Source organism: Melanotaenia boesemani, chromosome 13, assembly GCF_017639745.1.
Source record: "Melanotaenia boesemani isolate fMelBoe1 chromosome 13, fMelBoe1.pri, whole genome shotgun sequence".
Classification (NCBI taxonomy): domain Eukaryota; kingdom Metazoa; phylum Chordata; class Actinopteri; order Atheriniformes; family Melanotaeniidae; genus Melanotaenia; species Melanotaenia boesemani.
Window position 1 is genome coordinate 36,093,750 of NC_055694.1, and position 26,298 is coordinate 36,120,047.

A 26,298-nucleotide genomic window follows, 5' to 3' on the forward strand; every position below is an offset into this window, starting at 1 on the left:
CATTTTTGCATTGCCATGCGAGTTCATCCTCGAGCTGTTCAAGCTTGGGAAACCCTGCACATTCAGAAGTGATGCTTTGGCATACCTATGGCTGATTATACAATGGGAAAGAGGGCAGAATGAGTTGTTGTATTGGCCCAGCATCCCTCCATCACTGGGCCACTGGCAGGGGCTTTGTGCAAGAACCAAAAAGGAAGTTACTACATCTAGCCAACAAGATCCCAGTAAAACCATCTCTTGGCTCAAGTCTAATCTTAATGTAAGCAGTATAGATCCTTTTACTTGTGATGCATATCAAAAGTATAGCACAGCCAGGTTACAAAACAACTCTATTGTGTCAAGCTGCAGCAGCATTATTGGACGTTTGGCCTTCACTGACAACCAACAAAACTGGCACAGTAGTTTCCTTAAGCTGGTACGGCCCTGTTCATCCCATTTTCCACCTGTAGCCAAATCTCCTGCAGTATTTATAGTGCTGCCAAAAGAAGAGGAATGAAGCCTTCCTCTACTAAACAGCCCCCCAGATATCTCACCACTTGTTGTAGTTCTGACACCCTTCTCCATCCATGGGGTGGTGCTCTGTTGGTACGGATCTGGTGAAGGTTAAAAACAGAAACAAAGGGGATCTTCAAACTGACAAGTAGGGTGAGGGGTGTCCACCATGGGTGTCTCCAGTCTGTGAGGCTGATGTATTGGTGGAGGAAGTGGCCGAGAGACATGGTGAGATGGACAGAAAGGGAGAGTGAGAGAGAGAGAGGAGGGGCTTAGAACTGAAAGAAAAGGAGGAAGGGAGGAGAGATGGGGAAAGCAAGGATATTGATTTCCTCCTTAAAGAGGCAATCTCCGCTTTCCTGGAGCTCCAGGGACTACACTTCTCTTCTGAGTGGGATCTGAACACACCAGTATCCACCAATATATCCAGTATCCACATACATGCACATGAGGAATGTTAATGCTCAGAAAAATAAAAACATGACAGAACAAGGAGAAAATAAAAACCTTTAAACTGTTGATGTTTGTGCCGTGGCTTCCTCACTTCCATCCCACTGCTCCACTTTTCCTTTACATTTGTTATTTCTTTTTATTATCTTGCTCTCATTAAGAAAATAATTCTCTAGTTTTATTTCTTCTGCTTCTTAACCTCCATTTTCATTAGAGACTTGCCGAGTCAAAGTAGATTAACCCTCTAAGTGCCAAAAGTTGCAACAAGCACCAGAGATCAATCCTGTTACCACTTTCCACCACTAGATGGCAGACATTTGATCGGCCAGTGATATCTATCTATCTATCTGTCTATCTATCTGTCTATCTATCTATCTATCTATCTATCTATCTATCTATCTATCTATCTATCTATCTGTCTGTCTGTCTGTCTGTCTGTCTGTCTGTCTGTCTGTCTGTCTGTCTGTCTGTCTATGTATCTATCTATTTCAGACATACAATTTTACATTTTCCTTATCAAGTTAAAACAAGACATTTTGGTTGTTAGAACAAAGCAAAAAGAATCACACCCTTGCTTCTCATCTATTATACCATTCGCAATCAATCAATCAATCAATCAATCAAATTTTTTTGTATAACCCTTTCAATAACCAAAACTTACTGAAAGTGCAGAGTCATAAAAAGTAGGTAAAAACATAAAATATTTAAAACAACACAGAAACAACTGGAAGGTGCTGCAGGGTATTACAAACCCTCAGAAGGGCATAAAACAACTAAATACACCCAGAAATAAAACTGGCCTAGTTGGAATTACAAGTCCAAAGAAGGGTCTTAGGTTGGATTTTAAAAGGCTGAGATCAGTAGTTATGCAAACGTCGGGGGGCAGGTTGTTTCACAGTCTAGGAGCACCAACTGTCACCCCACTAGACCTTGGGATTTCTAGCAGAAGTTGCCTAGAGAACACAGGGCCCTGCCATGATTATGGATAATTAGTCTCATCGACAAGTAGGAAGGTGCCAGGCCATTAACGGCATTAAAACAAACAACAGAAGTTTAAAATCGGTTCTTAAACAAACTGGAAGCCAGTGGAGCGACGGCAGCGTGGGGGTATGTGTGTATGTTGGGATGTGCTCATTACAAATCATTCAGCACGCTGACACAGAATAGTCTATAAAGATGGAACAGCTGACCAACATCAAAGTATTTATACAACCAATAATGTGCTAATAACAACTGGTGGATGATTGATTGGAGAACATGACTTTTTCCACAACAAAAGAGCTCATCTCTAGGGGACATTAACATGGAGACTTTTAGCTACAACTGGCCTCATTTTGATCTTACACTTAACTCTTAGACTGCAGGTTTAGTGGTGGTTCCTAGAGGTTCTAAAGTAGAGTGGAACGCAGAACCTCCAGTTACCAAACCTCTGTCACTGGAACCGGCTCCCAGTTTGGCTTCTGGAACTTGACACCCTTTGTACCTTTAAGATCAGAGGCCTATACTATGACGCGTGATTAATATATCCCAGATTTGTCTCCATTACCTGGGTTGACTTATCCAGACATTCAGGATCTGGATAAGTTGTACTACGAAGCTGGTTATCAACTCGGTAACTCAACCCAGGGTTTTCCAATCAAGATTAGTGCACGTTCACATAAAAGGGTTGGTGTTTGGATTTTCTGACCAATCGCAAATATGGACAAACCCTGCAGAGCTGTGTATTTTACCATGGAGGAGCAGATTGTTATTCATCAAAAATACGAAGAATTTAACATATAATTCAGGCTAAAAGCAACACTGTTGATGCAGCAAAAGCCAGGAAGAAATGCTGTCAGAAAATTACCGACTCTGTTAATGCGTAAGTTTTTGAGATTGTCCAATATTAATTAATGGGACTGACAGCACTCAGATCACTGTATTATAGCACAAACTTTTCTGGGAATGCTTTATTTACATCATGTTTCCCAGTTCTTTAAAGGATCCGCTCCCATGTTGGAATATCAATTCCTCCACCATAAATGCACGGATAGTTGTGCGTTCCATAATTCAGTGGTTTTGTACTTATGTCATGTGTGAAAAAGAATTATCACTATTATTAACCTCCATTTTAGAAGCAACCCCAGTGGAGCTAAAAGGACTTGGAAGCAAGTAAAGAACACATATTTAAACATAATTCAGAGAGGTCAGTGACCAGGCTTTATTACTGTATCTGTTGTATGGATAAAAAGAGCACAGTTCATCTGCGATGAACACTGTCTGCGGGACAGTAAGAACCCGACTATGATGGGTTACGTTTACTACAGATGGCTCCAACATCTGACATGTGTATCTCAGCCTTGTATCTTTGTTGAAAATCTGTACCTTTGCTACAGTATGTCATCAAGAAACTCCAACGGGTTGCATCTGTCCCTAAAGACTCTTTCTCTCCTAAGCGCTCCTTTACTATCCGTGCACCAACGTCAATGGGATCTTCTAAAAATGGGCAGGCCATTTTTCATGAGATCTGATTGGTCAGGGGGTGGCGCTTTTCTACTCGTTGATCTCTTATCCTGAACATAACCTGCTCTGGAGGAGGTTAGCCGTTCAGAGTCTGTTGCTGCGGTGATACAGCTTGGTAAGAAGTGAACCAGTCCAGAAAACCCAGAGTTCACCCTGAAGTTACCCCGATAAGAGAAAATCAAGCTTTGTAGTACAGGCCTCAGATGTCAAATATTACTCCCATCCATCCTTTACGCTGTCTTCATTGTTAGGCAACACATCCACTAGAGGGCAGTGCAGAGTTCAGAAGTCACAGCCAAGTTCTAAAGTCAGTTTCAGTCATTAAATATATTGCAGCTTTTTCTTCTTCATCTCTTTTGCTGGTTATATGTCAGCTATTCTTTTCCAGTGGCTCTGTTTGCTACGTCTGGGTACACTTTTACAAGCTCTCTGAAAACAGACTGAAAGATACACATAAAGGACGCAGACAGAAGGCTCCATCCAAGGTAGACAGCAGGGGAATGTCCCACGATGCACTGAACAACACACCTCTGTTCACGCCACCATTTCCAGAAATGTAGACTAACTCAAATAGGATCACATCAGATCTTTGCCACTAGTGAGGTTTTTCTTTCTCCTGAAAAGGAGAATGATGCTGCTGTGAAACTAAATAATAAATGTATCAGATCTGTTGGGGCTTTTCTGGTGATGCCTGAGTTGAAGAGCTCACCTGCTGTGAAGTATTTATCTCTGTGACTGGGTCAGCGTAAGAGGCTGCGCTGAATGCCAGAATTGTATGTGTGCATGTTTATAATTCAAGCTACAGTGTGTTTGTGTGCCACCACCTAGGCTTTTTCTAGTCATACCTGCAGAAGGTGTGTGCGTGCTGATCTCTGTGTTTGTCGGTCTCAGTGTCAACAAGTACTTTAGAGTCTGTATTCTCATCTGATCCGGCTTGGCAAGCAGACAGAGTAAAAAGGTTGTGTTATAGGAAAAAAAAACTCCTTCAAACTCTGTAACAGAGTCCCATCAGAGACAAACTGCAGCCAACAAGACAAAACACCAAAACATTTCCGTAATCTCCCCTCCCTCCCCCTCCACATGTGATGCAGTTAAAGTTCCCAGGGGACCATTACTTTACCTGGCATGTGAAATGGCCGAGGAGATGAATGCTTTTTCTGCATTACCTGGTGGCTGGTTGGGGAAAAGCAATGGATACTGCGTTTGATCCTGCAGACACTTTTTAATCTGGGAAAGAGATTTCTTTGATCCAAGCAAGTGGCGGGATGGAAAAAAAACAGTGTGCGTTGATTGAGAAGGGAGGGGCGAGGAGTCAATAACAGGGAGGTAGAACGACAGAATGAAGGAGGGCTTACAGAAAGAGTATGATGTGTGATTGTATTTTTAATTAGTACCACTAGAGACGAAAGGTAAATATATGACTTTGGGTAACGCTTTGCCACAGGAGAGGTTTTCAATTTAATGAAAAAAAAGTGACTTTTGATTTTGCTCCTGTACTGATTGCGCTGGAGTTCCTGGACCAGCTGCTTGTTTGGGTGCACCTTGTGAATGAGGAGTTTTAACAGTAAATGGGGGGCATTGCCCATAAACAACAAGGCAGTCACAATCAGAAATATGCTCTCAGAGGAGAGGAGAGGAGAGGAGAGAGGAGGGAGAATGCTGTAACATGACATTCAGCAAGACTTGGCAGGATCAACATGGCGTGCTATTGAAACAAACAAACGCCCCAAGCTAACCAAGGGGGAAAACAAAAACAAGTTCAATATTCCAAACCACACCAACCCGATCATTCTGGATCACAGCGAAGAAGATCTCACCAGCGCCATTAATTTAATCGAAGAAAGCTTCCAGCAGATTATAATGGGGAAATCTAACAACACTGCGGCGACGGCCTCCAAAACTGGCTCCAGTTCCAAAAGAGTTCACCCAGTGGATTCCCCCGCAGCGACCAGTACAGTTTCTCCAACCGGCAGCGATACCACGGATATCTTAATCTCCATCGACAGGAAGCTATCCAGTCTCGATGCCCGGCTCTCCCTGCTGGAAGTTCTTCATCATGAGTTTCAATCTCCAAAAGAAAGTTTGGAATATTGCCAAAAGTAGGTGGAAGCTCTTGCTACGGAGAACAACATCCTCAGAGACTCGGTGAAAACCCTTGCCGAAGGAGTAAGCCGACTATCAGAGGAAAATAAAAAAAATGAAAGAATTAGTCCTAGATCTACAGGCTCGTAGCATGAGAGATAATTTGGTTATTTCAGGGATCCCAGAGCAGGTGGAGGAAGATACAGAGGCAGCTGTTTTTATTAGAACCAACCAAATTTATTAGAACCAACCTGAAGCTTCCAGAGGAAAAGGTAAAAGCCATCTCCTTTCATCAGAGAGTAACTAAATTCGTTCTCCACAAAGAAAAAGAGGAGGTGAAGCGCTGCGGCAGACAGCTTCGTGGGACTGACCTTAGCATGAGTGATCAGTTTCCCAGAGAAATCCTGGAGCGTCACAGTGTCTTGTTCCCCATCAGGAGGAAATTCCTGGACGGAGAAGCCTGCGCTGTCATCTTGGTGGACAAATTTTACGTCAATGGACAGCTACATCGTGACCATAACACCACTCCCTGCTCTACTGACCTCAGATATGTATCCACACTCTGCACACTTTGCACAGGTGATATAAATGCTAATCAGACTCACTGGACTTAAGTCACAGAGTTTAATGTTTGTTCACAATAGACAATAATACTGCCAGTTTCTAATGTTCACAAAGTTTCACCCCCCTTTTTTTTTTGTCGTTTTCCTCAGATTTTTTCTTCTTTTTCTCTCTTTGCACTCTTTTTTGTTTTTCTTTTTTCTAGCTGCCACCTCACAAAACCACATAAAACTGATGCTAAGCTGCACAGTACATTTAGTAATACCTGCATATATAACCCAACACTCACATTTATTAATTCAAGTACATTTAATAACATTCAACACAGGCACACAACATTATGCATACATGTTCACACACACACACACATACACATTTTTATCAAAAAGAAGCATCCAACACTCACCTTTTCACCACAAGCATGACCAGATTCATTTATCACGTGGAATGTGCACGGAGCTGGGACCAGAGAGAAGAGACTAAAAACCTTTAATAGATTAAAGGACCTGCAGACAGACTGTGTTCTTACAGGAGAAACAATGACAAAAACGTCAGTGAATGCCCTCTCTACAACACAGTTTCCTCATGTTTACTCAGCCTTAATCACATTCACCTTCTTACGACTTTAGAACATGATCTTGCTCGCTAGAAATCTCTATCCATTTTAGTCATGGGGAGAGTTGCCACTATAAAAATGATGGTCCCAAAATCAACTACTTGTTTTCTATGATTCCCATGAAACCCCCCTCTACCTGGTTTAAATCAATAGAATGACACATCTCCCAATTTCTCTGAAAAATAAACCTCCCTGGATCAGTTTAAAAACTACAAAAGCCTAAAGATAGGGGAGGATTAGACCTGCCTTCCTTTCAACATTACTTCCTAGCTAATAGGTTGCAATATGTCCTAAAATGGCTCAAACCTAGTCCACTAGATGACCTGTGGATAGACATAGAACAAACATTTTGTTATCATTTGGAAATTTCAAATCTTGTTTTCAGCTCAAGTATAAAAAAGCTAAAGTTATAGGGGGTCGGGGGTCTTCCTATGCCCTCGTGTTTGGTATCTGCCGGGAGTCCTGTGTGGGGTGCAGCTGGGACCCCACACAGGACACGTCCTTGTCCCTGGGGTACCTAGCCTTGGTGCTGGATTGGCGTGACCCGTGGTGGTTTTGCCTGGGGTGATCAGGTTCTGTTGGGTTTCTGGGCGGGGCTCTGCCAGGGGGATGGATGGCCCCTGGATCTGTGGGGTGCCTGCCCGGTCCCCACTGGGCCTGCTCACTGTGGCCCTGGGCTGCTCGGTGCCCCTGCAGCCCAGGCTGAGTGGGGCCGCTGCCCTCTCTGCTTTGGCTGTCCTGGGTTCTGTGCCCTCAGACCTGCCGTGCCTTTGGGGCCTCGGGCTCCCCTTTGTTTCCCGCTAACGCTTCAGGGTGCACGCACACATTTCATCCTTGTTGTCACACATGCACTTTCACATGTGCATTCTCACAAACGTGCTTGTCTCTCCATCAGCTTCCAACTAGATGTTGCTGATTGTTTGTGTGTTGGATGTGGTGCTACAGGTATGTTTGATGACTGTTTGATTTCATCATTATCCTATTTTCTTCTATGTATCAAGTAGTACTGTGGTAGTTTATATTGTTTTTGTGAATACTGATGTGATTTAGGAGCCTAGACAACTTTTATTTCCACATTTTAATTCTGTCATTTTTCTCTTTTTATCTCTTCCTCTATTTCCCTGTCAAGTTCGGCACTGACATATCAAGACTAAAGAAAATAAGAATATAAGAAAAATAATAAAAATTTTCCAACATCAAGGGCAGCAATTTATATAACATGTCTTGGTAGAGCAAATCCATGGAAATAAATCTAGAATTTTCCTGGCTAATCAGTTAAAAACAAACAAGGAGAAAACAACCATCTCCTCTGTCAGAGATCCAGAAGAAAACATCAGCCACGACCCTGACAAGATAAATAACACTTTCAAAGAATTCTATACAACATTATATACATCACAATTAAACACAACAGATGAGAATACTGACCAATTTCTTAGTAACATAAATCTTCCAGAATGAAAAGATGAAAATAAAATAACCTTGGATTCACTTCTTTCAGTCAATGAACTCCATGAAGCTCTCCAGCAAATGCCCAACAATTAAGCCCCAGGTCCAGGTGGTCCAAGTCCAGGTGGTCCAAGTCCAGGTGGTCCAGGTCCAGGTGGTCCAGGTCCAGATGGTCCAAGTCCAGATGGTCCAGGTCCAGATGCTTACCCAGCAGAATTCTACAAAGAATTCTGGACAATGCTGGCACCCACTTTCTACAATATGATATTACAAATAAAATAAAAATAAAAAATACCTTCAAATATGAACCTAGCTAATATTACTCTACTATTAAAACCAGGAAAAGATCCGACACTTCCATCCAGTTACCGTCCAATTTCATTATTAAATGTAGATCTTAAAATAATCAGCAAAGCTTTGGCCAGAAGGATAGAAAAAATAACCCCTCTAATAATACATCCTGACCAAACAGGCTTTATTAAAGGTAGACATTCCTCTACTAACATGCGTAGATTAATTAACATCATAGATTATTCTACTCTACATAATCTGGAATCCACAGTCATTTCTTTAGACGCAGAAAAAGCATTTGACAGAGTAAACTGGAAATTTTTATTTGCAACGTTAAACAAATTTGGATTTGGGCCATCTTTCATAGACTGGATAAAAATATTTATATTTTATATAAAAATACTCAAATGCATGTGTAAAGACCAATGATCAAACTTCTCCAAGCTTCTGTTTGCAGAGAGGAACCAGACAGGGCTGCGCGCTTTCTCCATCACTCTTTGCTATTTTTATCGAACCCCTAGCTGCTGCCATAAGACAAAATAAAGAGATTAAAGGAATCCATGCCAACAATATAGAAAACAAGATAACTCTTTATGCTGATGATGTATTACTTTTCCTCCAGAACTCACTGGCATCGCTCCCCCAGACAATCACACTTATTAACACATTCTCATCAATATCTGACTACTCTGTTAACTGGTCTAAGACTATTGTTATGCCCATTAACTGACTAACTGACTTAAAAACATACCCTATAGTACAATACACCTATATATATATATATATATATATATATATATATACACACACACACTCTCAGCCACTCAGGAATGGGGCCACCATCAGTCACCGCCTATACATGGTTGACATCAGGTTGTACTCGAAGAGTGAGCAAGACATTAACTCACTGATCCACATCACCAGGATGTACAGCAGGGATATTTGACTGGAGAAATGTGGTTGAACCAGAGACAGCAAAGAGAGAGAAGGTAGTCCATCCAGAGGGCATTTCACTCCCAGAGGGTAGAATAGCAGATGTTGAGGACAGCTACAAGTATCTTTGCATACCACAAGCAAACGGCAACCAGGAAGAAGCCACAAGGAACACTGCCATAGCCACACATCTGCAACGAGTAAGGCAAGTCCTGAGAAGTCAGCTCAATAGAGAGAATCAGATCAGGGCAGTTAACTGTTAGCTGTTAGGACAAGCCCTGCATGGGATGTACCACCAACAGAGAGCTGAAGTGGTGGATATGAACAAGTCCTACCAATGGCTAGAGAGGGCTGGACTGAAGGACAGCACAGAAGCGGTAACCATGGCAGCACAGGAGCAAGCCTTGAGAACCAAGGCAATTGGTCTGTGTCACACATCTAACACCTAACTGCACTCCTGCACTCCCAGCACCTGACTGAATCTCCACTGAAGCTCTGGGTCATCATGTAGGTCTACAGCCTGCAGCAGATAAAGAAGACTTCTGGATCTGCTCTCTTTGGTCCTTATGGTGACTAATTTACATATTTAGCAGTTTTTACCACAACTGCACGTTATATTGTTTCAGGATTAAAATTGCCATCAAAGATGTGGAATTCTCTCTCTACCTTACTTGAAGATATTTTGCCACAACTTCAGTGTTTTATTATATCACGTGTTCATATTCTATATTTTCTTTTATTGAAATTTGATCTGTTTAACGTTGTGGTGCTGCTGTTTATTCTGATTGAGAATTTCAATAAAATATTATATGAAAAAGTAAAACTGTCAAGCTTCTCATCTGGTTAATAATCATGTTTCTATCCAGTGTTTATCTCCACAAGATTTATAATGTAATTAAAATTTAATGTAATTTTCATTATTAAACTGACACTGATTATTTATGTTCTTAAGAGGCAACGAAAAGTAAAAAATTCTTCAAAAATGTAATTGACACACTTTATTATTCATGTTTAAGTCATGTACAAAAACAAAAAAATCACATTTTTGCTGCACAAATAATATAAAAAAACTTCCAGCTGTCTGACTGTACACACATATCATCTTTATCATCTTCATCACCGTCATCATGTGTCTCATCGTCTGATCAGCTGATCTCCATCTTCTCCAGCCTCTCTGGTTAGTATCTGAATCTTTCCTCTCCAGCATCAGGAGTCCTCTTCATGGTCTGTAGATCTCCAGGGTCTGCATCCTGGTGGACTCCATCTCTGCTGCTGCAGCGTCTCTTTCCTCAGCTGATCCGTCTTCTTCGTCCTGCAGACCTGCAGCGTTTGTGGGTGGAACTGATGTGTCCTAGAAGCAGGGATGGTGTCCAGTCTGAGCCTCCATCATTTCTTAAGCTGGTTGACCTGCAACCACGTTTGTTATTAAAAAACTAGTTAACACTGGATGCTTCCATTAGTTTCACAATCTGAACCACTTAATCCAACCAGTCAACATCCCATCAGGTCTCAGAGTGTTGCACCAGACCCTGACACGGACACACCTGAAACGCATTACCGCAGTCAATCACCAGAATTCTGATGGCCTACACCTGCTAACAATCGGATTCAAGAACTACTTATACTCCACCTGCATAGTCATTCGTTGTCGGACCTCGTTTCAACGCTGTTGGACTCTCCTGATCTTCCCTTCCCGGTCCCGACTACTTGCACAACTGATTATCCTCCAGAGACTTTCTCTACTCCGCTCTTTATAGTAAGAACCTGCGTTGCATTATCAGTTCCTGTAATAAATCTTGATTACCTTGATCTGTCTGCTCGAAGTCCTTCATAACACAGAGCACTCTTGGTATTTACCTGCATCTTTAAAATCATTCACTCTGAGACGTTTTATAGAAAGATGATTAAATAAAAAAAACACCATTTCTATTTCCCTCCCTCTTTGCCTCTAGTTTACAAGTGAAGTTGATTTATCTAATAACTTTGATCAGAAAAGATGGTCACAAATATGTTTAAACACGTTTAAAATGACTCAGAATTCAAATATACAACTAATACAATTCAAAATTCTCCATAGAACTCATTATACAGGACACAGGATGTTCAGGATGGGCCTTTCACCATCAGATATCTGCCCACACTGCTCTGAGAACACTTCTGATAGCTACATCCATGCGCTGTGGTCCTGCACACCTGTCCAAAGGTTCTGGATTAAGGTGTGTGAAGATCTCTCAAAATGGTTTAAAACCAGTTTTTCTGCAAACCCCACACTTTGCCTACTGGGCGACCTGGGTGACACTAACATAGGAATACACTCCATAAACTTGGTCCTCGCAGTCTTATGCATCGCAAAGAAAACTATTCTTGTGAACTGGAAAGATAAGAATAATTTGTCTATCCAGCAGTTTAGAAATCTCCTGTTAGATCACATCAGCATTGAGACAATGTCTGCCTCCTCCAGGAACCAATCAGATGACTTTCATTCCCTCTGGTCCCCTGTGACTGGCTACATCACCTAATGTAGGTGGAGGATTGCGGCTTCGCTTGGATGGGGGTGGATATGGGTGGGGGGTCCCTGGTGGCTTCGGGTCTCCGGTTGTCTCCTGGGTGGGGATCTCGGCTGCTCCGCTGCTGGGTCGGCTGGGGGTTCCGGTCTGGGCGGGCGGCATTGGGTGGGCCCCGGGGTGGGGCTGCCTCGTGGCGGTGGGGGGTGGCTGCCGGGGTGCCTGGGTCGGTGTCCGTCGGCCCCTGGCCGGGTGGCCGGTCGGGCCCGGGGTGGGCCGGGTGGGGGCCCCGGGCTCTGGGGTGTCGGGTCTCCCCCCTCTCCTGGGGGTGGGGGGTCTGCCGCTGCTGGGGGGGGCTGGGCCCGTCCGGATGTGCCGTGCCGGGGGTTGGTCCGTGCCCTGGTGCTTGGTCGCAGCCCCGGAACCTGGGTGGGGGTGTGTTTATATATAGGTGGGTGTGTGTGTGTGTGTGTCCGTAGGTATGCTGGTGTGTGGGTGGGTGTAGAGGGATGTGTGTGCTGTATGTGTGTGTGGGTGTGTATGAAGGTCTAGGTGTGTGCGTGTATGTGTGTGTGAGTGGTGTGCGGGGTGTGTGTGTGGAGGTCTATGTGGGATGTGTGTGTGGGGGTGTGTGAAGGTGTGTATATATGAGTGTGTGCACGTGGAGGTCGAGGTGTGTGTGGAGGAGTGAAGGAGTGGGTGGAGGCGTGAGTATGTATGGAGGTGCTTGTGTGTATATGCGGGTATGTATGTGAGTGCGTGTGTAGTGGTGTATGTGTATGGAGGGGTATGAGAGTGTGTGTGTATGTGGGCACCGGTGTGTGTGTTTATAGGTATGTGCGTGAAGTGTGTGTGTGGAGGTATGTGCACGTATTGAGGTGTTGGTGTATAGAGGTGTGTCAGAGGGTGTGTGAGTGGCTGGGGGAAAAAAAAAAAAAAAAAAAAAAAAGAAAAAGAGTGTGTGTGCGTTTGCAGGGGGTTAGGACGTGTCCTCTGGGGGGCGCCCTGGCCGGGTGTTGGGGGCATGGGCCTGGGGTTCCCTTCCTTTGCCTCGCCCCCCTCCCACTCAGAAAGAGGAAAGTGGCCCCTTGGGCTGGTGGCTGGCCCCTGGGGGGGTTCGTGGCGTGCCTGGGTTGGGGTGCCTGCTCCGGGCCTGTGACGCCCTTCGGGGCCGGCGGGGGACGGGGGCGCCCTAAGCCACTGGCGGGTCGTCTTCCAGGGGGGAGGCTTACTCCCCTCTGGACCTACATCTCCTGACCCCTCCCCTCCCCCACTCTTCACTACATACACAGGTAGGGCTGTGGGAGGGTGCTTGTTGCGCTGGGCGGGGCAGGGGGGTCATCATAATGGCCCCGTTGCTTCGCTGAGCGGCAGCATGCCTCCCAGCTTTTAATTCCACTTAGTCACTGAGCACAAATAACATTTGCAACATACAAACACGTTTTGGGGGGTGGAACATGCGAGGTCAGGTGGGTGGGACTGCTCAGGTGGCCCCGCCCCCTCCTCAATGCAGTTACTGCCCCCCAATTTTAACCCTCTTTTTTAAATTGCAAACAGCACATAATATATTCCATCACTAGTGGGGGAGGGAGGGGGGATGGGGTCTTCAAGCGCCCCTGTCTCCATGGATGGCCCGGGGGCGGGGCGGGCCGGGTGGCATGTCGCGTTGGCCCGGGGCGTAGGCGGGCTGTCCCGGGGGGTTTTGGCTGCTGGCCCTGGGGGGAAGGTGCTGTTTTGGGGGTGGGGAGTGGGGGGCGGGGTGGGGGGGTGGGGGCCTGGCTCGTGTCTCCTCGCCTCCTGGCTGGGGCTGTCCCCCCGCGGTGTGGGGTGGCGGGAGGATGGTGGTGGGGGGATGGTGTTTGTGTGTGTGTGTGTTGGGGGGGGGGTGGTGTGTGGGTGGGAGGGTGGTGTGGGTGTGGGGGGATGGGTGGTGGAGGGATGGTGTGTGGGAGGGTGGGGTGTGAGGAGGTGGATGCGTGGTGTGTGGGAGGGGGGGTGGTGTGGGTGTGGGAGGATGAATGGTGGAGGGATGATGTATGTGTGGGAGGATGGGGTATGTGTGGGAGAATGTATGGTGCAGGGATGGGGAGTGTGTGGGAGGATGGATGGTGGAAGGATGGTGTGTGTGCGGGAGGATGGATGGTGTATGGGAGGGAGGATGGTGTGTGTGTGGGGGAGTGGTGTATGTTTGGGAGAGTGGGTGATGGAGGGGTGGTGTGTGTGTGTGGGAGGATGGGGTACGTGAAGGTGGATGAATGGTGTATGAGAGGGAGGATGGTGTATGTGTGGGAGGATGAGTGGTGGAGGGATGATGTGTGTGTGGGAGGATAGGGTAGGTGTGGGAGAGTGTATGGTGGAAGGATGGTGAGTGTGTGGGAGGAAGGATGGTGTGTGTGTGGAAGGATGGTGTGTGTGTGTGGGAGTACAGAGTATGTGAGGGTTGAATGGTGTATGCGTGGGAGGATGAATGGAGGAGTGGAAGGAGAGTGTGTGTGTTTGTGTGTGTGTGTGTTGGTCTGGGGGGGGCAGGACTGGTTCTCGGGGTGTGCGGCTGGGCGCTGGGGTGTGGGGCTGGCCTCTGGTGGTGGCCGTCTGGGCGGGCCGGGTCCCCCCGGGTGGCGTGCTGGCCCTCGGCCTGTGGGGGGGGGGGGGGGGGGGGGGTGTCCCTGCGCTCCTGGGCCCGGGCCCTCTGCCCCGTCTGTCCCGGGCGGCCGGTGCCCGGGGGGGTCGGGGACTGCTGGCCTCGGCCTGCCGGGGCCGGTGCCCTGTGTCCGCGGGGCGGCTCCTGCTGGGGTCTCCTGCTGCTGCCTTCCTGGGCGGGCGAGTGGTCGTCTCTGTGGACCGGTCGGGATCTGTTGCCTGCGGGGGGGCTGGTGGCCTGGGTCTCGGGACCGCTGGCCTGACTCTGGCCTCTGTTCAAGTGAGGTGGCATCTGCATGATCACTCTGCATGGTCACTCCTTCCTGAACGTCTCCACACAGTCTTTGCGTCGCCGTGTGGCCGAGTTCTCCAACACATCCACACAGGTTTCTCTGCGCGTGTTCTTGAATACAGCAGTTTCACTTATATCTATTATCATTTTTTTTTTTTTTCTTTTTTTTATTATTTCTGTTCTTATTATTATTATTACTCTTACTCTTATTATTATTATTGTTACTATTATCAACTAGTTGTGTAATGACCTACTGGCTAGGATGATCTTAGCTATATATGTTGTAAGTAGTATGGATTACATGGTCTTCTGTATGATGTTTCAAGTCCCCACCCGCACTCCCCACACCCTTTCTGTCCCTCTCTCTCCCCTCCCTCTTCTCTCTACTTTCTTTTCTCTCTCTCTCTCTCTGTCCCCTCCGGTCGAGTCCAGCATTAAGAGTCTGATTTAATAAAGTTTTTCATCAAGAGGGACTTTATACATGTAGTATAAATCCCTGCTTGATAGAGTAAAATTGCCCAGCACCAGACGGCAGCCAGACAATCATTCTGTTTGCAACGATGCTGGAAAAGACAGGTTTAAAAAAAAAAAAAAAAAAAAAAAAAAAAATACAAGTGAAGTTAGCCAATGTGAATATAGTGACTTTAGAAAGCCAAATAAAGTATATTCATTACTTACACAATAAAAACAACAACAAAAAGTCTCATTCTTGCCTTTATGAAAATGCCGACAGCAAACACGCATGAAGGGAGATGGTGGTGAAAGTGATGTCCTTCTCTCACCGCTGCGACCAGGTCATCCAACGCCTCAATTACATCCTCAACCTGCTGTCCAAAACTGGAAAAAAAATCTAAGGTTGTGGCTACTTTTCTACCTTTTTTAATCGTGTGACTTAGTGTGGTGGTCTTTCACACAACACGAGACTCCCATTTTATCAAAGATTATAACACAGCAAAGACGACGAACAGTTGTTTACAACGAGGATGCAACCAACATGGCGACCGACTGCGGCTATCCCAAGCGTGACGTTAGCTGACCCAGGCCGATGGAGGCCCAGATTGGGTTGTTCTTTAAGAAGCGACCCTTCCAAGCTTCAGCTTTGTGGAAAAGTTATAGGCTATTTGTGATGACTCAGTAGTGTCATCAGCCAATTTTCCCGGTGCTCCCTTCCCTGCTGCAGCGGTATGTCTGATGTAATCAGGTGAGAGCGGGTTTATTAAAATGAAGACACATTTTCTGTCTGGAACTTAAGAAGAAGAAGAACCGACGTTTCTCTTTGTCTAAACCTGCAGATGGCAGAACATCATGATTTTTGGACGGGAAACTGCTCCCAAAAGACAATGAGAAACTTTTTATTTATCTATTTTTTTTTAATAAATGCAGTTTTAATTTATGGAAGACAGCAATGGTAAGACATGTTTTCTGACTTTTACAAACGTAAAGTCTAAATCGGGTCTTCTTCTGCCTCTGGTTCGGTGAATCTTGGTCGTAGCGAGATGAAACTTCCAGCTGTGGAATCTGTGAGATGTGAGCTTTCAGTAGAGGAGCCGTTTGTTCGTGTTCATGGGGAGACATCATCCTTGTTTACATGTGTGTTCAGACTTTGTGTACCTCAAGTTCAAGTTCAAGTTCAGGTTTATTTATATAGCACATTTTCTGCAACAGCAGTTGCCCAAAGTGGTGAACAAAAGAACAACCAACACTCCACAGTTGAAAATAAAACACTACGCAATAAAACAATAAAAACCAATGAAATAAAAACAGAAATAAAGATTGATAAAAAAAAGATTAAATCTATACAATAATAAAAACAACAAAACTAGAATTAAAATCTAGAATAAAACTAAAAAAATAAAACACACGAATATCAAGCTCAGATTTGTTCAAATGCCAGCACAAAGAAGTAGGTTTTGAGTAAAGACTTAAAACCAGCGACAGACTGAGCAGCTCTGATGTGAAGCTGTTCCACAGCTTAGGAGCGGCAGCAGAGGAAGCTCTGTCACCCTGCATTTAAGTCTAGCAGACGGGACCTTCAGTAGGAGCTGTGAAGAGGACCTCAGAGTCCTGGCTGGGGCATGCTGGTGTAGCAACTCTGACAAGTATGAGGGAGCCAAACTATTTAAGGTTTTAAAAACAATTAATAAAATCTTGTACTGGGTCCTAAAACTAACAGGAAGCCAATGCAAGGAGGCAAGCACAGGGGTGATGTGATCACGCCGTCTTGTCCCTGGAAGCAGCGTTTTGGGCAGCTGCAGCCGGTGTAGGGATGACTGGTCAATGCCATAATATAGGGAGCTGCAGTAATCTATGCAGGACATGATGAGCAGGTGGATAACTTTTTCAAGGTCATGCTTGGGCAGGTAGGGCTTTAACTTGCCAAGCAGAATCAGAAAAAAACACTTTTACTACAGAATTGACCTGGAAGTTAAAGGAATTGTCTATAATCACACCCAGATTTTTGGCATGGGTTCGACAAAACTCAGGGACAGAGAGGAGCAGAGGAGAGTTCAGCATGAACTCCAGTACAAGATCAGGCGGGCCAAGGACAGCTACAGGAAGAAGCTGGAGGAGCGGCTGGAGCAGAATAACACGCGGGACATGTGGCGAGGGCTGAAGGAGATCTCTGGATTTGGACAGAGTGGTGCCAGAGGGACAGCTGATGGAGACCAGCGCTGGGCCAATGATTTAAATCTGTTTTTTAACAGATTTGATTCTAACCCCACTCCCTCTACACCTCGGACTTCACCTACAACACCAGCAGCTGTCATCTCCAGAAGTTCTCTGACGACACAGCCATTGTGGGCTGTGTGTCTGAGGGGAACGAGCTGGAGTACCGGTCAGTCATCATGGACTTTGTGGACTGGTGTGAGCGCAACCACCTGTGCTTAAACACCAGTAAGACCATGGAGATGGTGATTGACCTCCGGAGAAGGACACTACCCCACACACCGGTGAACATCCAGGGGAAGGAGATTGACCGGGTGGACAGTTTCAAGTACCTGGGTGTTCACCTCAACAGTAAACTGGACTGGTCACACCACACAGACGCCCTGTACAAGAAGGGCCAGAGTCGCCTCCACCTCCTGAGGAGACTGAGGTCCTTTGGAGTATGCAGGCCTCTGCTAAGGACATTTTATGACTCTGTGGTAGCCTTTGCTGTCCTCTACGCTGTTGTCTCCTGGGGAGCGAGCAGCACTGACCGGGACAGGAAGAGACTGAACAAGCTGGTCAGGAGGGCCAGCTCTGTCCTGGGCTGCCCACTGGACTCTGTGGAGGAGGTGGGTGAGGGGAGGATGTTGGCCAAGCTCACATCCATCATGGACAACACCTCTCACCCGCTGCACAAGACCGTGGAGGGGCTGAGCAGCTCCTTCAGCAGCAGACTGAGACACCCTCAGTGTAGGAAGGAGCGCTACCGCAGGTCCTTCATTCCCACTGCTGTCAGACTGTACAACTTATCTGTATAGTCATAATACTGTGTAATATTTATTTATATTTTACTGTGCAATACCCCCCCATTATCAATGTCATCATATTCTTTATATCCCACCATCACCATGTAAATATGTATAGAGCCTGTGAGGTTGTTTTCTTTTGCACTGTCAATTATATATATATGTATATTATATATATATAATATACATATATACATATATTATATTTATAATGCTACATATCTTTTGCTTTTCTTAGACTTCTTTTCTTGTAAATAATTTATATTGCACCTTCTTGTTGTGATGCATGTTCACCTTATTCTGTCTGCTTTCTGCACTTTATTCTGTAACAAGAGCTGCTGTAATGAGTGAATTTCTCCACTGTGAGATTAATAAAGTCTAATCTAATCTAATCTAATCTAAAACGAGGTCAGCAGACCGAGAACACTAACTGTACCATTTAGAAGCTCAGAATTTCCAAAAACCACAATATCAGTTTTTTCCTTATTTAAGTGGAGGAAATTTAAATCCATCCAGGCTTTTAGATCATACAAACAGCTGAGAAGGTTGGTCAGAGAATCCCTCTGTGGCTTTAAGGGGATGTAGATCTGAACATCATCAGCAAAACAATGGTAGGCAATATTGTGCTTCTGAAAAAGGGCAGCATATACAAGGAAAAAAGCAATGGACCCCTGTGGGACCCCATAACTGAGAGGGGCAGCAGCTGAGGAAAACTCCTTGAGGTGAATACAAAATGACTGGTCCAACAAGTAAGACCAGAACCACGGCAGAACAGTTCCGCTAAAACCGACACACTGCTCTAAGCGGGTCAGGAGGATTTGGTGGTCCACCGAGTCAAAAGCTGCGGTCAGGTCTAAGAGAATCAAAACCACAGGACTTCCAGAGTCAGTAACTAAAAACAGGTCATTAAAAACTCTTAAAAGTGCAGTTTCAGTACTGTGGAGAGACTTAAAACCAGACTGAAATTTTTCTAAAACTTTACTAAAATCTAAGTGAGCCTGTAATTGTATGCACAGTTTTTTTTTTCTAAGACTTTTGATAAAAAAAAAAAAGGTAATTAAGAAATTGGCCTGTAGTTAGTCAGAACTGAGGATCTAAGTTAGGTTTCTTTAAAAGAGGCTGCACAAGAGCAAGCTTAAAAGCAACAGGAACAGCCTGAAAACAGGCAGGAGTTAATCAGGAACAAGATAACAGGGCCGATGGAGCTAAAAGTACTTTTAATTAGCGCGGGGTGACAGCTATCGCGGGGGCAAAATGATTTCAAGTGAAAAACCACATCCAAGAGTTCAGAAAGTGGCACCTGCTCAAACTGCTCAAAAGCAGATGAGCACTCTGACAAGACGGCAGGATCTAACCCAGAGGGAGGGGACGGAGACTGCAGGATGGCAGGATCTAACCCAGAGGGAGGGGACGGAGACCGGCGAGACGGCAGGATCTAACCCAGAGGGAGGGGACGGAGACCGGCGAGACGGCAGGATCTAACCCAGAGGGAGGGGACGGAGACTGGAGAGACGGCAGGATCTAACCCAGAGGGAGGGGATAAAGACCAGATAGCAGCAATGTTGCCTGTAAAAACACTAAGAAATTTATTGCATAATGAGCGTGAAGGTGTTACACAAGAAGACTTAGAAGGATTGATGAGACGATTTAAAGTGCTAAAAAGAACCTGGGGATTGTGGCTGTTACTTGCAACCAGATTTGAAATGTAGCCCGTTTTAGCAGATTTTACAGCAGACTGATAATTGGAGAGACAATCCTTCAATAAACCCAAAGAGACCTGGAGTCCATCCCTTTTCCAACGTCTCTCTGCAGGCCTGCACAAACGTCTGAGAGCACGGATGGAATCATCCAACCACTGTTCAGATGCAGGTTTAGAGTGCCGAGTCACCAATGGTGCAATAGAGTCCAATGTACCCGTGCATGTGCAGTTAAATAAATCAGCAAAATCATCGACATTAATAGCAATAGAATTTAATAGCCACCGGCGTCACATTGGGGCGCACGGTTTAAGGAGAGGGTGGCAGTGATATGGCAAATAACAGGCAGATGATCAGAAATACGTTTAAGTCATGAGAGAGCACAAGATCTAACGTATGTCCCTTCTCGTGAGTAGGACCAGAGACATGTTGTATGAGCTTAAAACTAGAGTAGGGGCTTGACAAAGGTCTCCCACAGCAGAAGCTAAACCTCCACACAGAAGCCAGCCCACCACATTTACCACTGGACTGGGGAGAGCTGGAGAAACAGCAGTCGGGTGGAAGAAGTTCAGAAAAGGCAAGTTTTTTTGCCAGCGATCTGGCATTGACAAGAGCCAGATGCAGAACAAGGTCCTGCTTTACCCGTAACTCTTCATAATCCAGAGGACGAAGGCTGGAGAAATCCACTCCACGCTTACGAACTTGGTGGCGGCGAGGAAGAGGCGCCGCCATAGGAAAGGGCCGGCACCAAGCAGGTGTACTTAAGGCATTGGTATTGCCTTTTTTCCTTATAATATCCTTAACTTCGTCAGAGAACTCTGTCAGGAGCTGTTGTTCAGCGGCCGTGACGTAGGATGCGCGACTTTTATCCATTTTCCCATCTTTGATTCTGTGAGCGATCGCGAGGTCTGCTTCAGTATGCCGTGCACACGCACTTATCCCAACTATCTTCGCCTGGCTTAACCTAGCCGCACCTTCTCATCCTGGCTCAGCAAACGTGCAACCAATTAAGCCAGGATAGGCCACGCAAGCTAGGTCAAGCTGGGCTTGCTTAATCATCCTGGATTTCTTTATTCTGGTTTCGTGCAATACCCCTCTGGTAGCTGAGATTCTGGACTTTCTGTGGATACCACACATGTTTATAGTTACATCTACAGACCTGACGCTACACCCGGAAACGAGATGTTAACCCTTAACTCCCGGTAGCGGAGGCTGCGGGTGCAGAGGTGAAGCTAAACAGTCAAGCTAAGAATGAAAAGTTAGAGAAATTATATCCAGAAATCTGGATAATGAAGCACTGAAGGTGCATGGATGGAAGTTATTGTGCATATAGTAAATATTTCTTTAGTGCAGGGGTCTGCAGCCTTTCCAATCCAAAGAGCCATTTTTCCCTCATCCAGCTAAATAAAACTCCTTTAGAGACGCAGATGTTACCAGACTTTTCAAAAAGGAAACTTAATATATATTTTAATGAAGAGGCACCATAGGATGTTTGTTATTTTTGAAGAACCACATTTTTATTTCTGTTTTTAGGTTTTAAAATAAAGAAAAACATAAAACCTTTATAAAATGAGGATAAACAGACTTTCTTCTAAGGGATGTAGATATTTGTGGAAAGTGATGTAAAGTAAAAAAAAAGTCCCAGGTTTCCAACCTAACGACAAGAAAGATAGATTTAAAAAAATATTTTAGCCAGAGGCATTGTGGAAGGTCCAGAGTCGCAGGTTGGAGACCCCTGATGTCATGTTAGTAAACATAAATTTACTGCATTTTCTATAAAACAGTAGGTCTTCTTTTAAAGGAAAGAGACAGTTTGCGCGTAACAATGCGATTAATCGCTCCTCTAATTTTTAAATTTATATCTGGTCCAGGCTAAGCTGAGGGTGTCCTCAAAATTTGGAGATGTGATGACTGAAACAATGCAGTGCGTTTTGAAAGCCCCTTCCGTCCCTAAAGCCTGCCGCACACGAGAGCTATCTACTGAGCTAAAAGTCATTCGAGACTATTTTCTCAGCAGAGAGCTCGCCGTGTGCTCCTTATTTTCACCAAACTTTCTACCTCACAAGGCCTTGAGGTGAAAACCAAATACGTTTGATATTTTTTGCCTCGGGAGGCAAAAAACTCACCGTCTGCGTGTTACGAAAGTTACGTGCTGAGGGCAGAAATTCAAGTGACCAATCAAGACGCGCCCTCCGCTCACATGATTCCAAGATGGTAGCCCCCTCTTGTCAGAAATGAATGAAACGGAGACAAAGGTGGATATGGAGGAAATATTGCTGCTCCTTCTGTTGATGAGGAGCCGCCATCGCTGGCGTTCTAAAGTTAGGAGAACATGGGTGAGGTCATGGCTGCAAAGGAGGACAGGGCAAGGAGTTTATGCTAATCTTCTCCAAGAGATGCGACTCGAAGACCCAGAATCCTTCTGGCAATACCACCGCCTGGACAGAGAATCCTTCGAGAGGGTGTTGGAAATGGTGGGTCCATCGATCTGCAAAGTTGATACCACGATGCGACAGAGTATCAGTCAGATTCCTGGCTACAGGTATGTTTTTTACAATGTAAATTACATTGCATGCAGAATGACTGTGGCTGGCCCTAGTTTACTATGTTTATATGTAGCTAGCTCTACCAAAAAGAATTATGTCAATTTTGTTAGAAAAAGCAAGGCCATCACAACTACATTATGCTTTCCTTCCCTTGGTATGACAATTGTGGTTTATATTGTAAAAGGTGATCTTGATTCATTGTAATTTCTGGTTAAGATTTTGATCCTGTGTCTTTGTAAAGCTCATAAGATTTTAATGTTTCTATATTTTAAGGTGAAACATTTCGAAGTCTGGCATTTCAATTCAGGATTGGAGAAAGGACAGTCTCAAATATTGTTGATGAGACATGCCAGGCGTTGTACAGCACAATGAGGGAGCAGTATATGAAGGTAATGAATTGCATTTTATTCAAACACAACAGTATGCACTACAGATGCAACAAGTTATTAAATAATGCAGTTTACAAAAATAAATGCTCTATTAGCCTAATATGTTCCAAAAATAGAACAGTAGAATCACACATTAGGCCATCTATGAATGAAAGAAAAATGTCTATAAACATTCATTTCAAACAATGAACAGAATTGTAAACAATATAATGGACCTAGCCTTAATTTCTTTAGAGGTCTCAACTGTGTCACACTGTTTTGGGAGGTTGACAAAATCAAAAACCAAACATAAAAGCTCAGGTGAGGAAAAGAATACATGCACACTGACACTCACTGGTGAGGAGGAAGTGAAGTGGCACTGACACACACACACACACAAACTCAAAGTAAAAAATATAAACTTTGTATGTATACACAATATTTGCAATGAAAATATTACAGTGTTTCATACACTTGGTCGTTGTCAACTGAGACATGATTTTGGTAAACAGGGTTGTGTGCTTGTTTGGGACCCACCCACTCATGTCGGTGATGAAATGGTTGTGGCTGGTGGTTAAACATTGGTGGTGGTCTTGGGCTGATGGGGTGTGTATTTTGGCCAAGTGTTCCCATTTGTGCCTGAAATAAAATATTATTAATATGGAACTGGGCCATGTTTCTAGTGTATGGATCAAATTCAGACAACGTTTGTGTGACATACCGACCAAATGCACAAACTGCATTATCTTCCACTGATTTTTTTTGTGCCTTGTTTCTCTGAGTAATTGACTCAGCCAACCCTTTTATCAACTGATATTCTTACGCATCTCATTGCCATTTCAGGTGGTTTGGTCGTATGATGGGTTGTTTTGTGAATTTGGGGGTAGATGTGCTTGTACTGCTTTCTCCTTCATCAGCTTCATTTTCAAACACAGAAGATGTATCATTGGGGTCTTTGCTTTGCACGTCAATGGTGTCCTCACTGCCAGCTGTATCAGATGGTGATGGCTGAAATTATTAAATTAAAAGCAAACATTAAATATCTCTTTTTTTTCAGGTCCCGACAACGACAGGTGAATGGATGGAAATTGCCAAGGAATTCAAGGAGAGGTGGAACTATCCTTGTTGCATCGGAGCAATTGATGGCAAACACATTGCCATCCAACAGCCAGAAAACAGTGGTTCAGAGTACTTCAACTACAAACATTTCTTCAGTGTTGTACTCTTAGCTCTTGTAAATGCAAATTACAAGTCCACATATGTAGATGTGGGGGCAACTGGTCGTGCAGGAGATTCTGGCATATTTGCAAACTCAGCATTAAAGAAAGCACTGAGTGAAAACTCCCTGAATTTGCCACCAGCTGAAGAGATAAATGGAATATCCAGCAGCAAAATTAACTACCACATAGTTGGTGATGACGCATTCCCACTGTCACTAACACTGATGAAACCGTACCCACACAGAAACCTGGACCAGCCGAAACAAATTTTTAATTATCGGTTATCCAGGGCTAGACGGGTGGTCGAGAATGCATGTGGCATTCTCTCCAACAGGTTCAGGGTGTTTTTGACAACAATCAATCTCAGGCCTGATAAAGTGCATCAAGTCATTTTGGCTGCCTGTTGTCTACATAACTATATGGTGGAAAACAACAAGCTTTCCTACATCAACATTTGTGATAGTGAAGACACTGCTAACCATACCCTGACTGCTGGAGCATTGAGGAATGATCCCCCCCTTGACAGGACAGCAGCCAACTACTGATCAAAACCCCAAAGCTGATGCAAAGTTACAAAGGCAGCTCCTAACTGACTATTTCAATTCTGACTATGGAGCTGTGCCGTGGCAGCATGACACGGTCAGTCAGTGATGGTATAAAGTAGACAGGAAACTAAGGTATTGTGAATTCAGTAGGATGAATCTAATGTCATTTGTCTCCAAAGAGTCCCCTATATTTCTAGTTGGCAAAAATCAGTTGCCTTTTCTCCTCCAAGTCCAAAAGCTGATTAGACAGACACTGTACATTTCATATTGTGAATCTTTCCAACTGTATTTTTTATGTACACATATGTTGTGTCAGCAATTTTGCAATTTTGTGATTAATAAATACATTATTGAGGAAATACTTACCGTATCTAAGTTTGTTATTGTTGGCCGAGCAGCGATGTAGGGAGGAAGAAATTGCAGTTTTTCCAAAAGCCATTTGGAACGTTTGGTCAAGTGTTTCCTGGCACTTCCACTTGTTTGAGGTTTTCTGGCCTTGGTATAGCTGTTCCGCAGCAATCTTATTTTTAGTTTCACCCACTCCACTGAAAGAAATAGGTTTTTTTTTAATGCACTGTATTTGTTATGAATACATCTCGTATTCGAATATCTAACAGGATTAATTACATCAAGTAAAGTACATTATGCACTGGACATCTTAATTGCAAGCCACAATGGAATTGTGGTTAAAAAGTAAATTGTATACCATCCAAGACTTAACAGTCAATTTACCCATCCTATCTATGCATAATTACAATCATCACAGGAAATACAGACCATTCTATATACAAGTATAGCCTATTTCCACAAGCAAGTATGAGTGGTCTGGATAGGATTATTGATATTTATACCATCGTCAGTGTTAATTGTAATGCCAACTGGCATGTATTTTTCGTATATATGCATGTGTAGGTCGGCATGTCAAATTACAGTTATATAACACCGTTTACAGGATGTTTCAAGCTTCCGGCTAATACGGTTCAGTTGGAAAACCTAGCTGGTACCCATGACGTTGCACAGTTCGTACCTGTCTGGTCCAATCTTGCTGCCATCTCCTTGAATGCCTGTTCGCGCCTGTCCCTGTTTTTAAAGTCCGACAAGGTGACGACATATAAACAGGGATAGTCTGGCCACATTTTGACCAATTTATCTTCCAAAATGTAGTCATTGACAACTTCGCTGTGGGTTGCCATCTTGGAATCATGTGAGCAAATCATATGAGCGGAGGGTGCGTCTTGCTTGGTCACTTGAATTTCTGCCCTCAGCACGTAACTTTCGTAGCACGCAGACGGTGAGTTTTTTGCCTCGCGAAGTTTTCACCTCAAGGCCTCACGAGGTAGAAAGTTCGTCAGTTAACACTAAACATGTGTAGCATCAAATGGTGATTAATCATGATTAATATAAGCTGTGATTAATCTGATTAAATTTTTAATCATTTGACAGTCCTAATATCTACACACACACACACACACACACACAGATATATATATATATATATACTGTATATATATAAAAATAATTTTAAAAATTGTCCCCTCACCCTCTGTGGGCGGTCTCTCATCCATCCCAGCTCGGGTCCTCTACCAGAGGCCTGGGAGCTTGAGGGTTCTGCGCAGTATCTTTGCTGTTCCTAGGACTGCACTCTTCTGGACCGA

General features: G+C 44.4%; 1 long non-coding RNA gene across 1 annotated transcript; it reads right to left on the reverse strand.

The window, feature by feature from the left end:
• Positions 1 to 7,429: 7,429 nt before the first annotated feature.
• Positions 7,430 to 23,923, reverse strand: LOC121651483. The gene is made up of 3 exons (XR_006012441.1): positions 23,845 to 23,923; positions 9,813 to 9,821; positions 7,430 to 7,441 (listed from the first exon to the last, which is right to left on the reverse strand). It is a non-coding gene; the product is annotated as an uncharacterized LOC121651483 (long non-coding RNA).
• Positions 23,924 to 26,298: the final 2,375 nt, after the last annotated feature.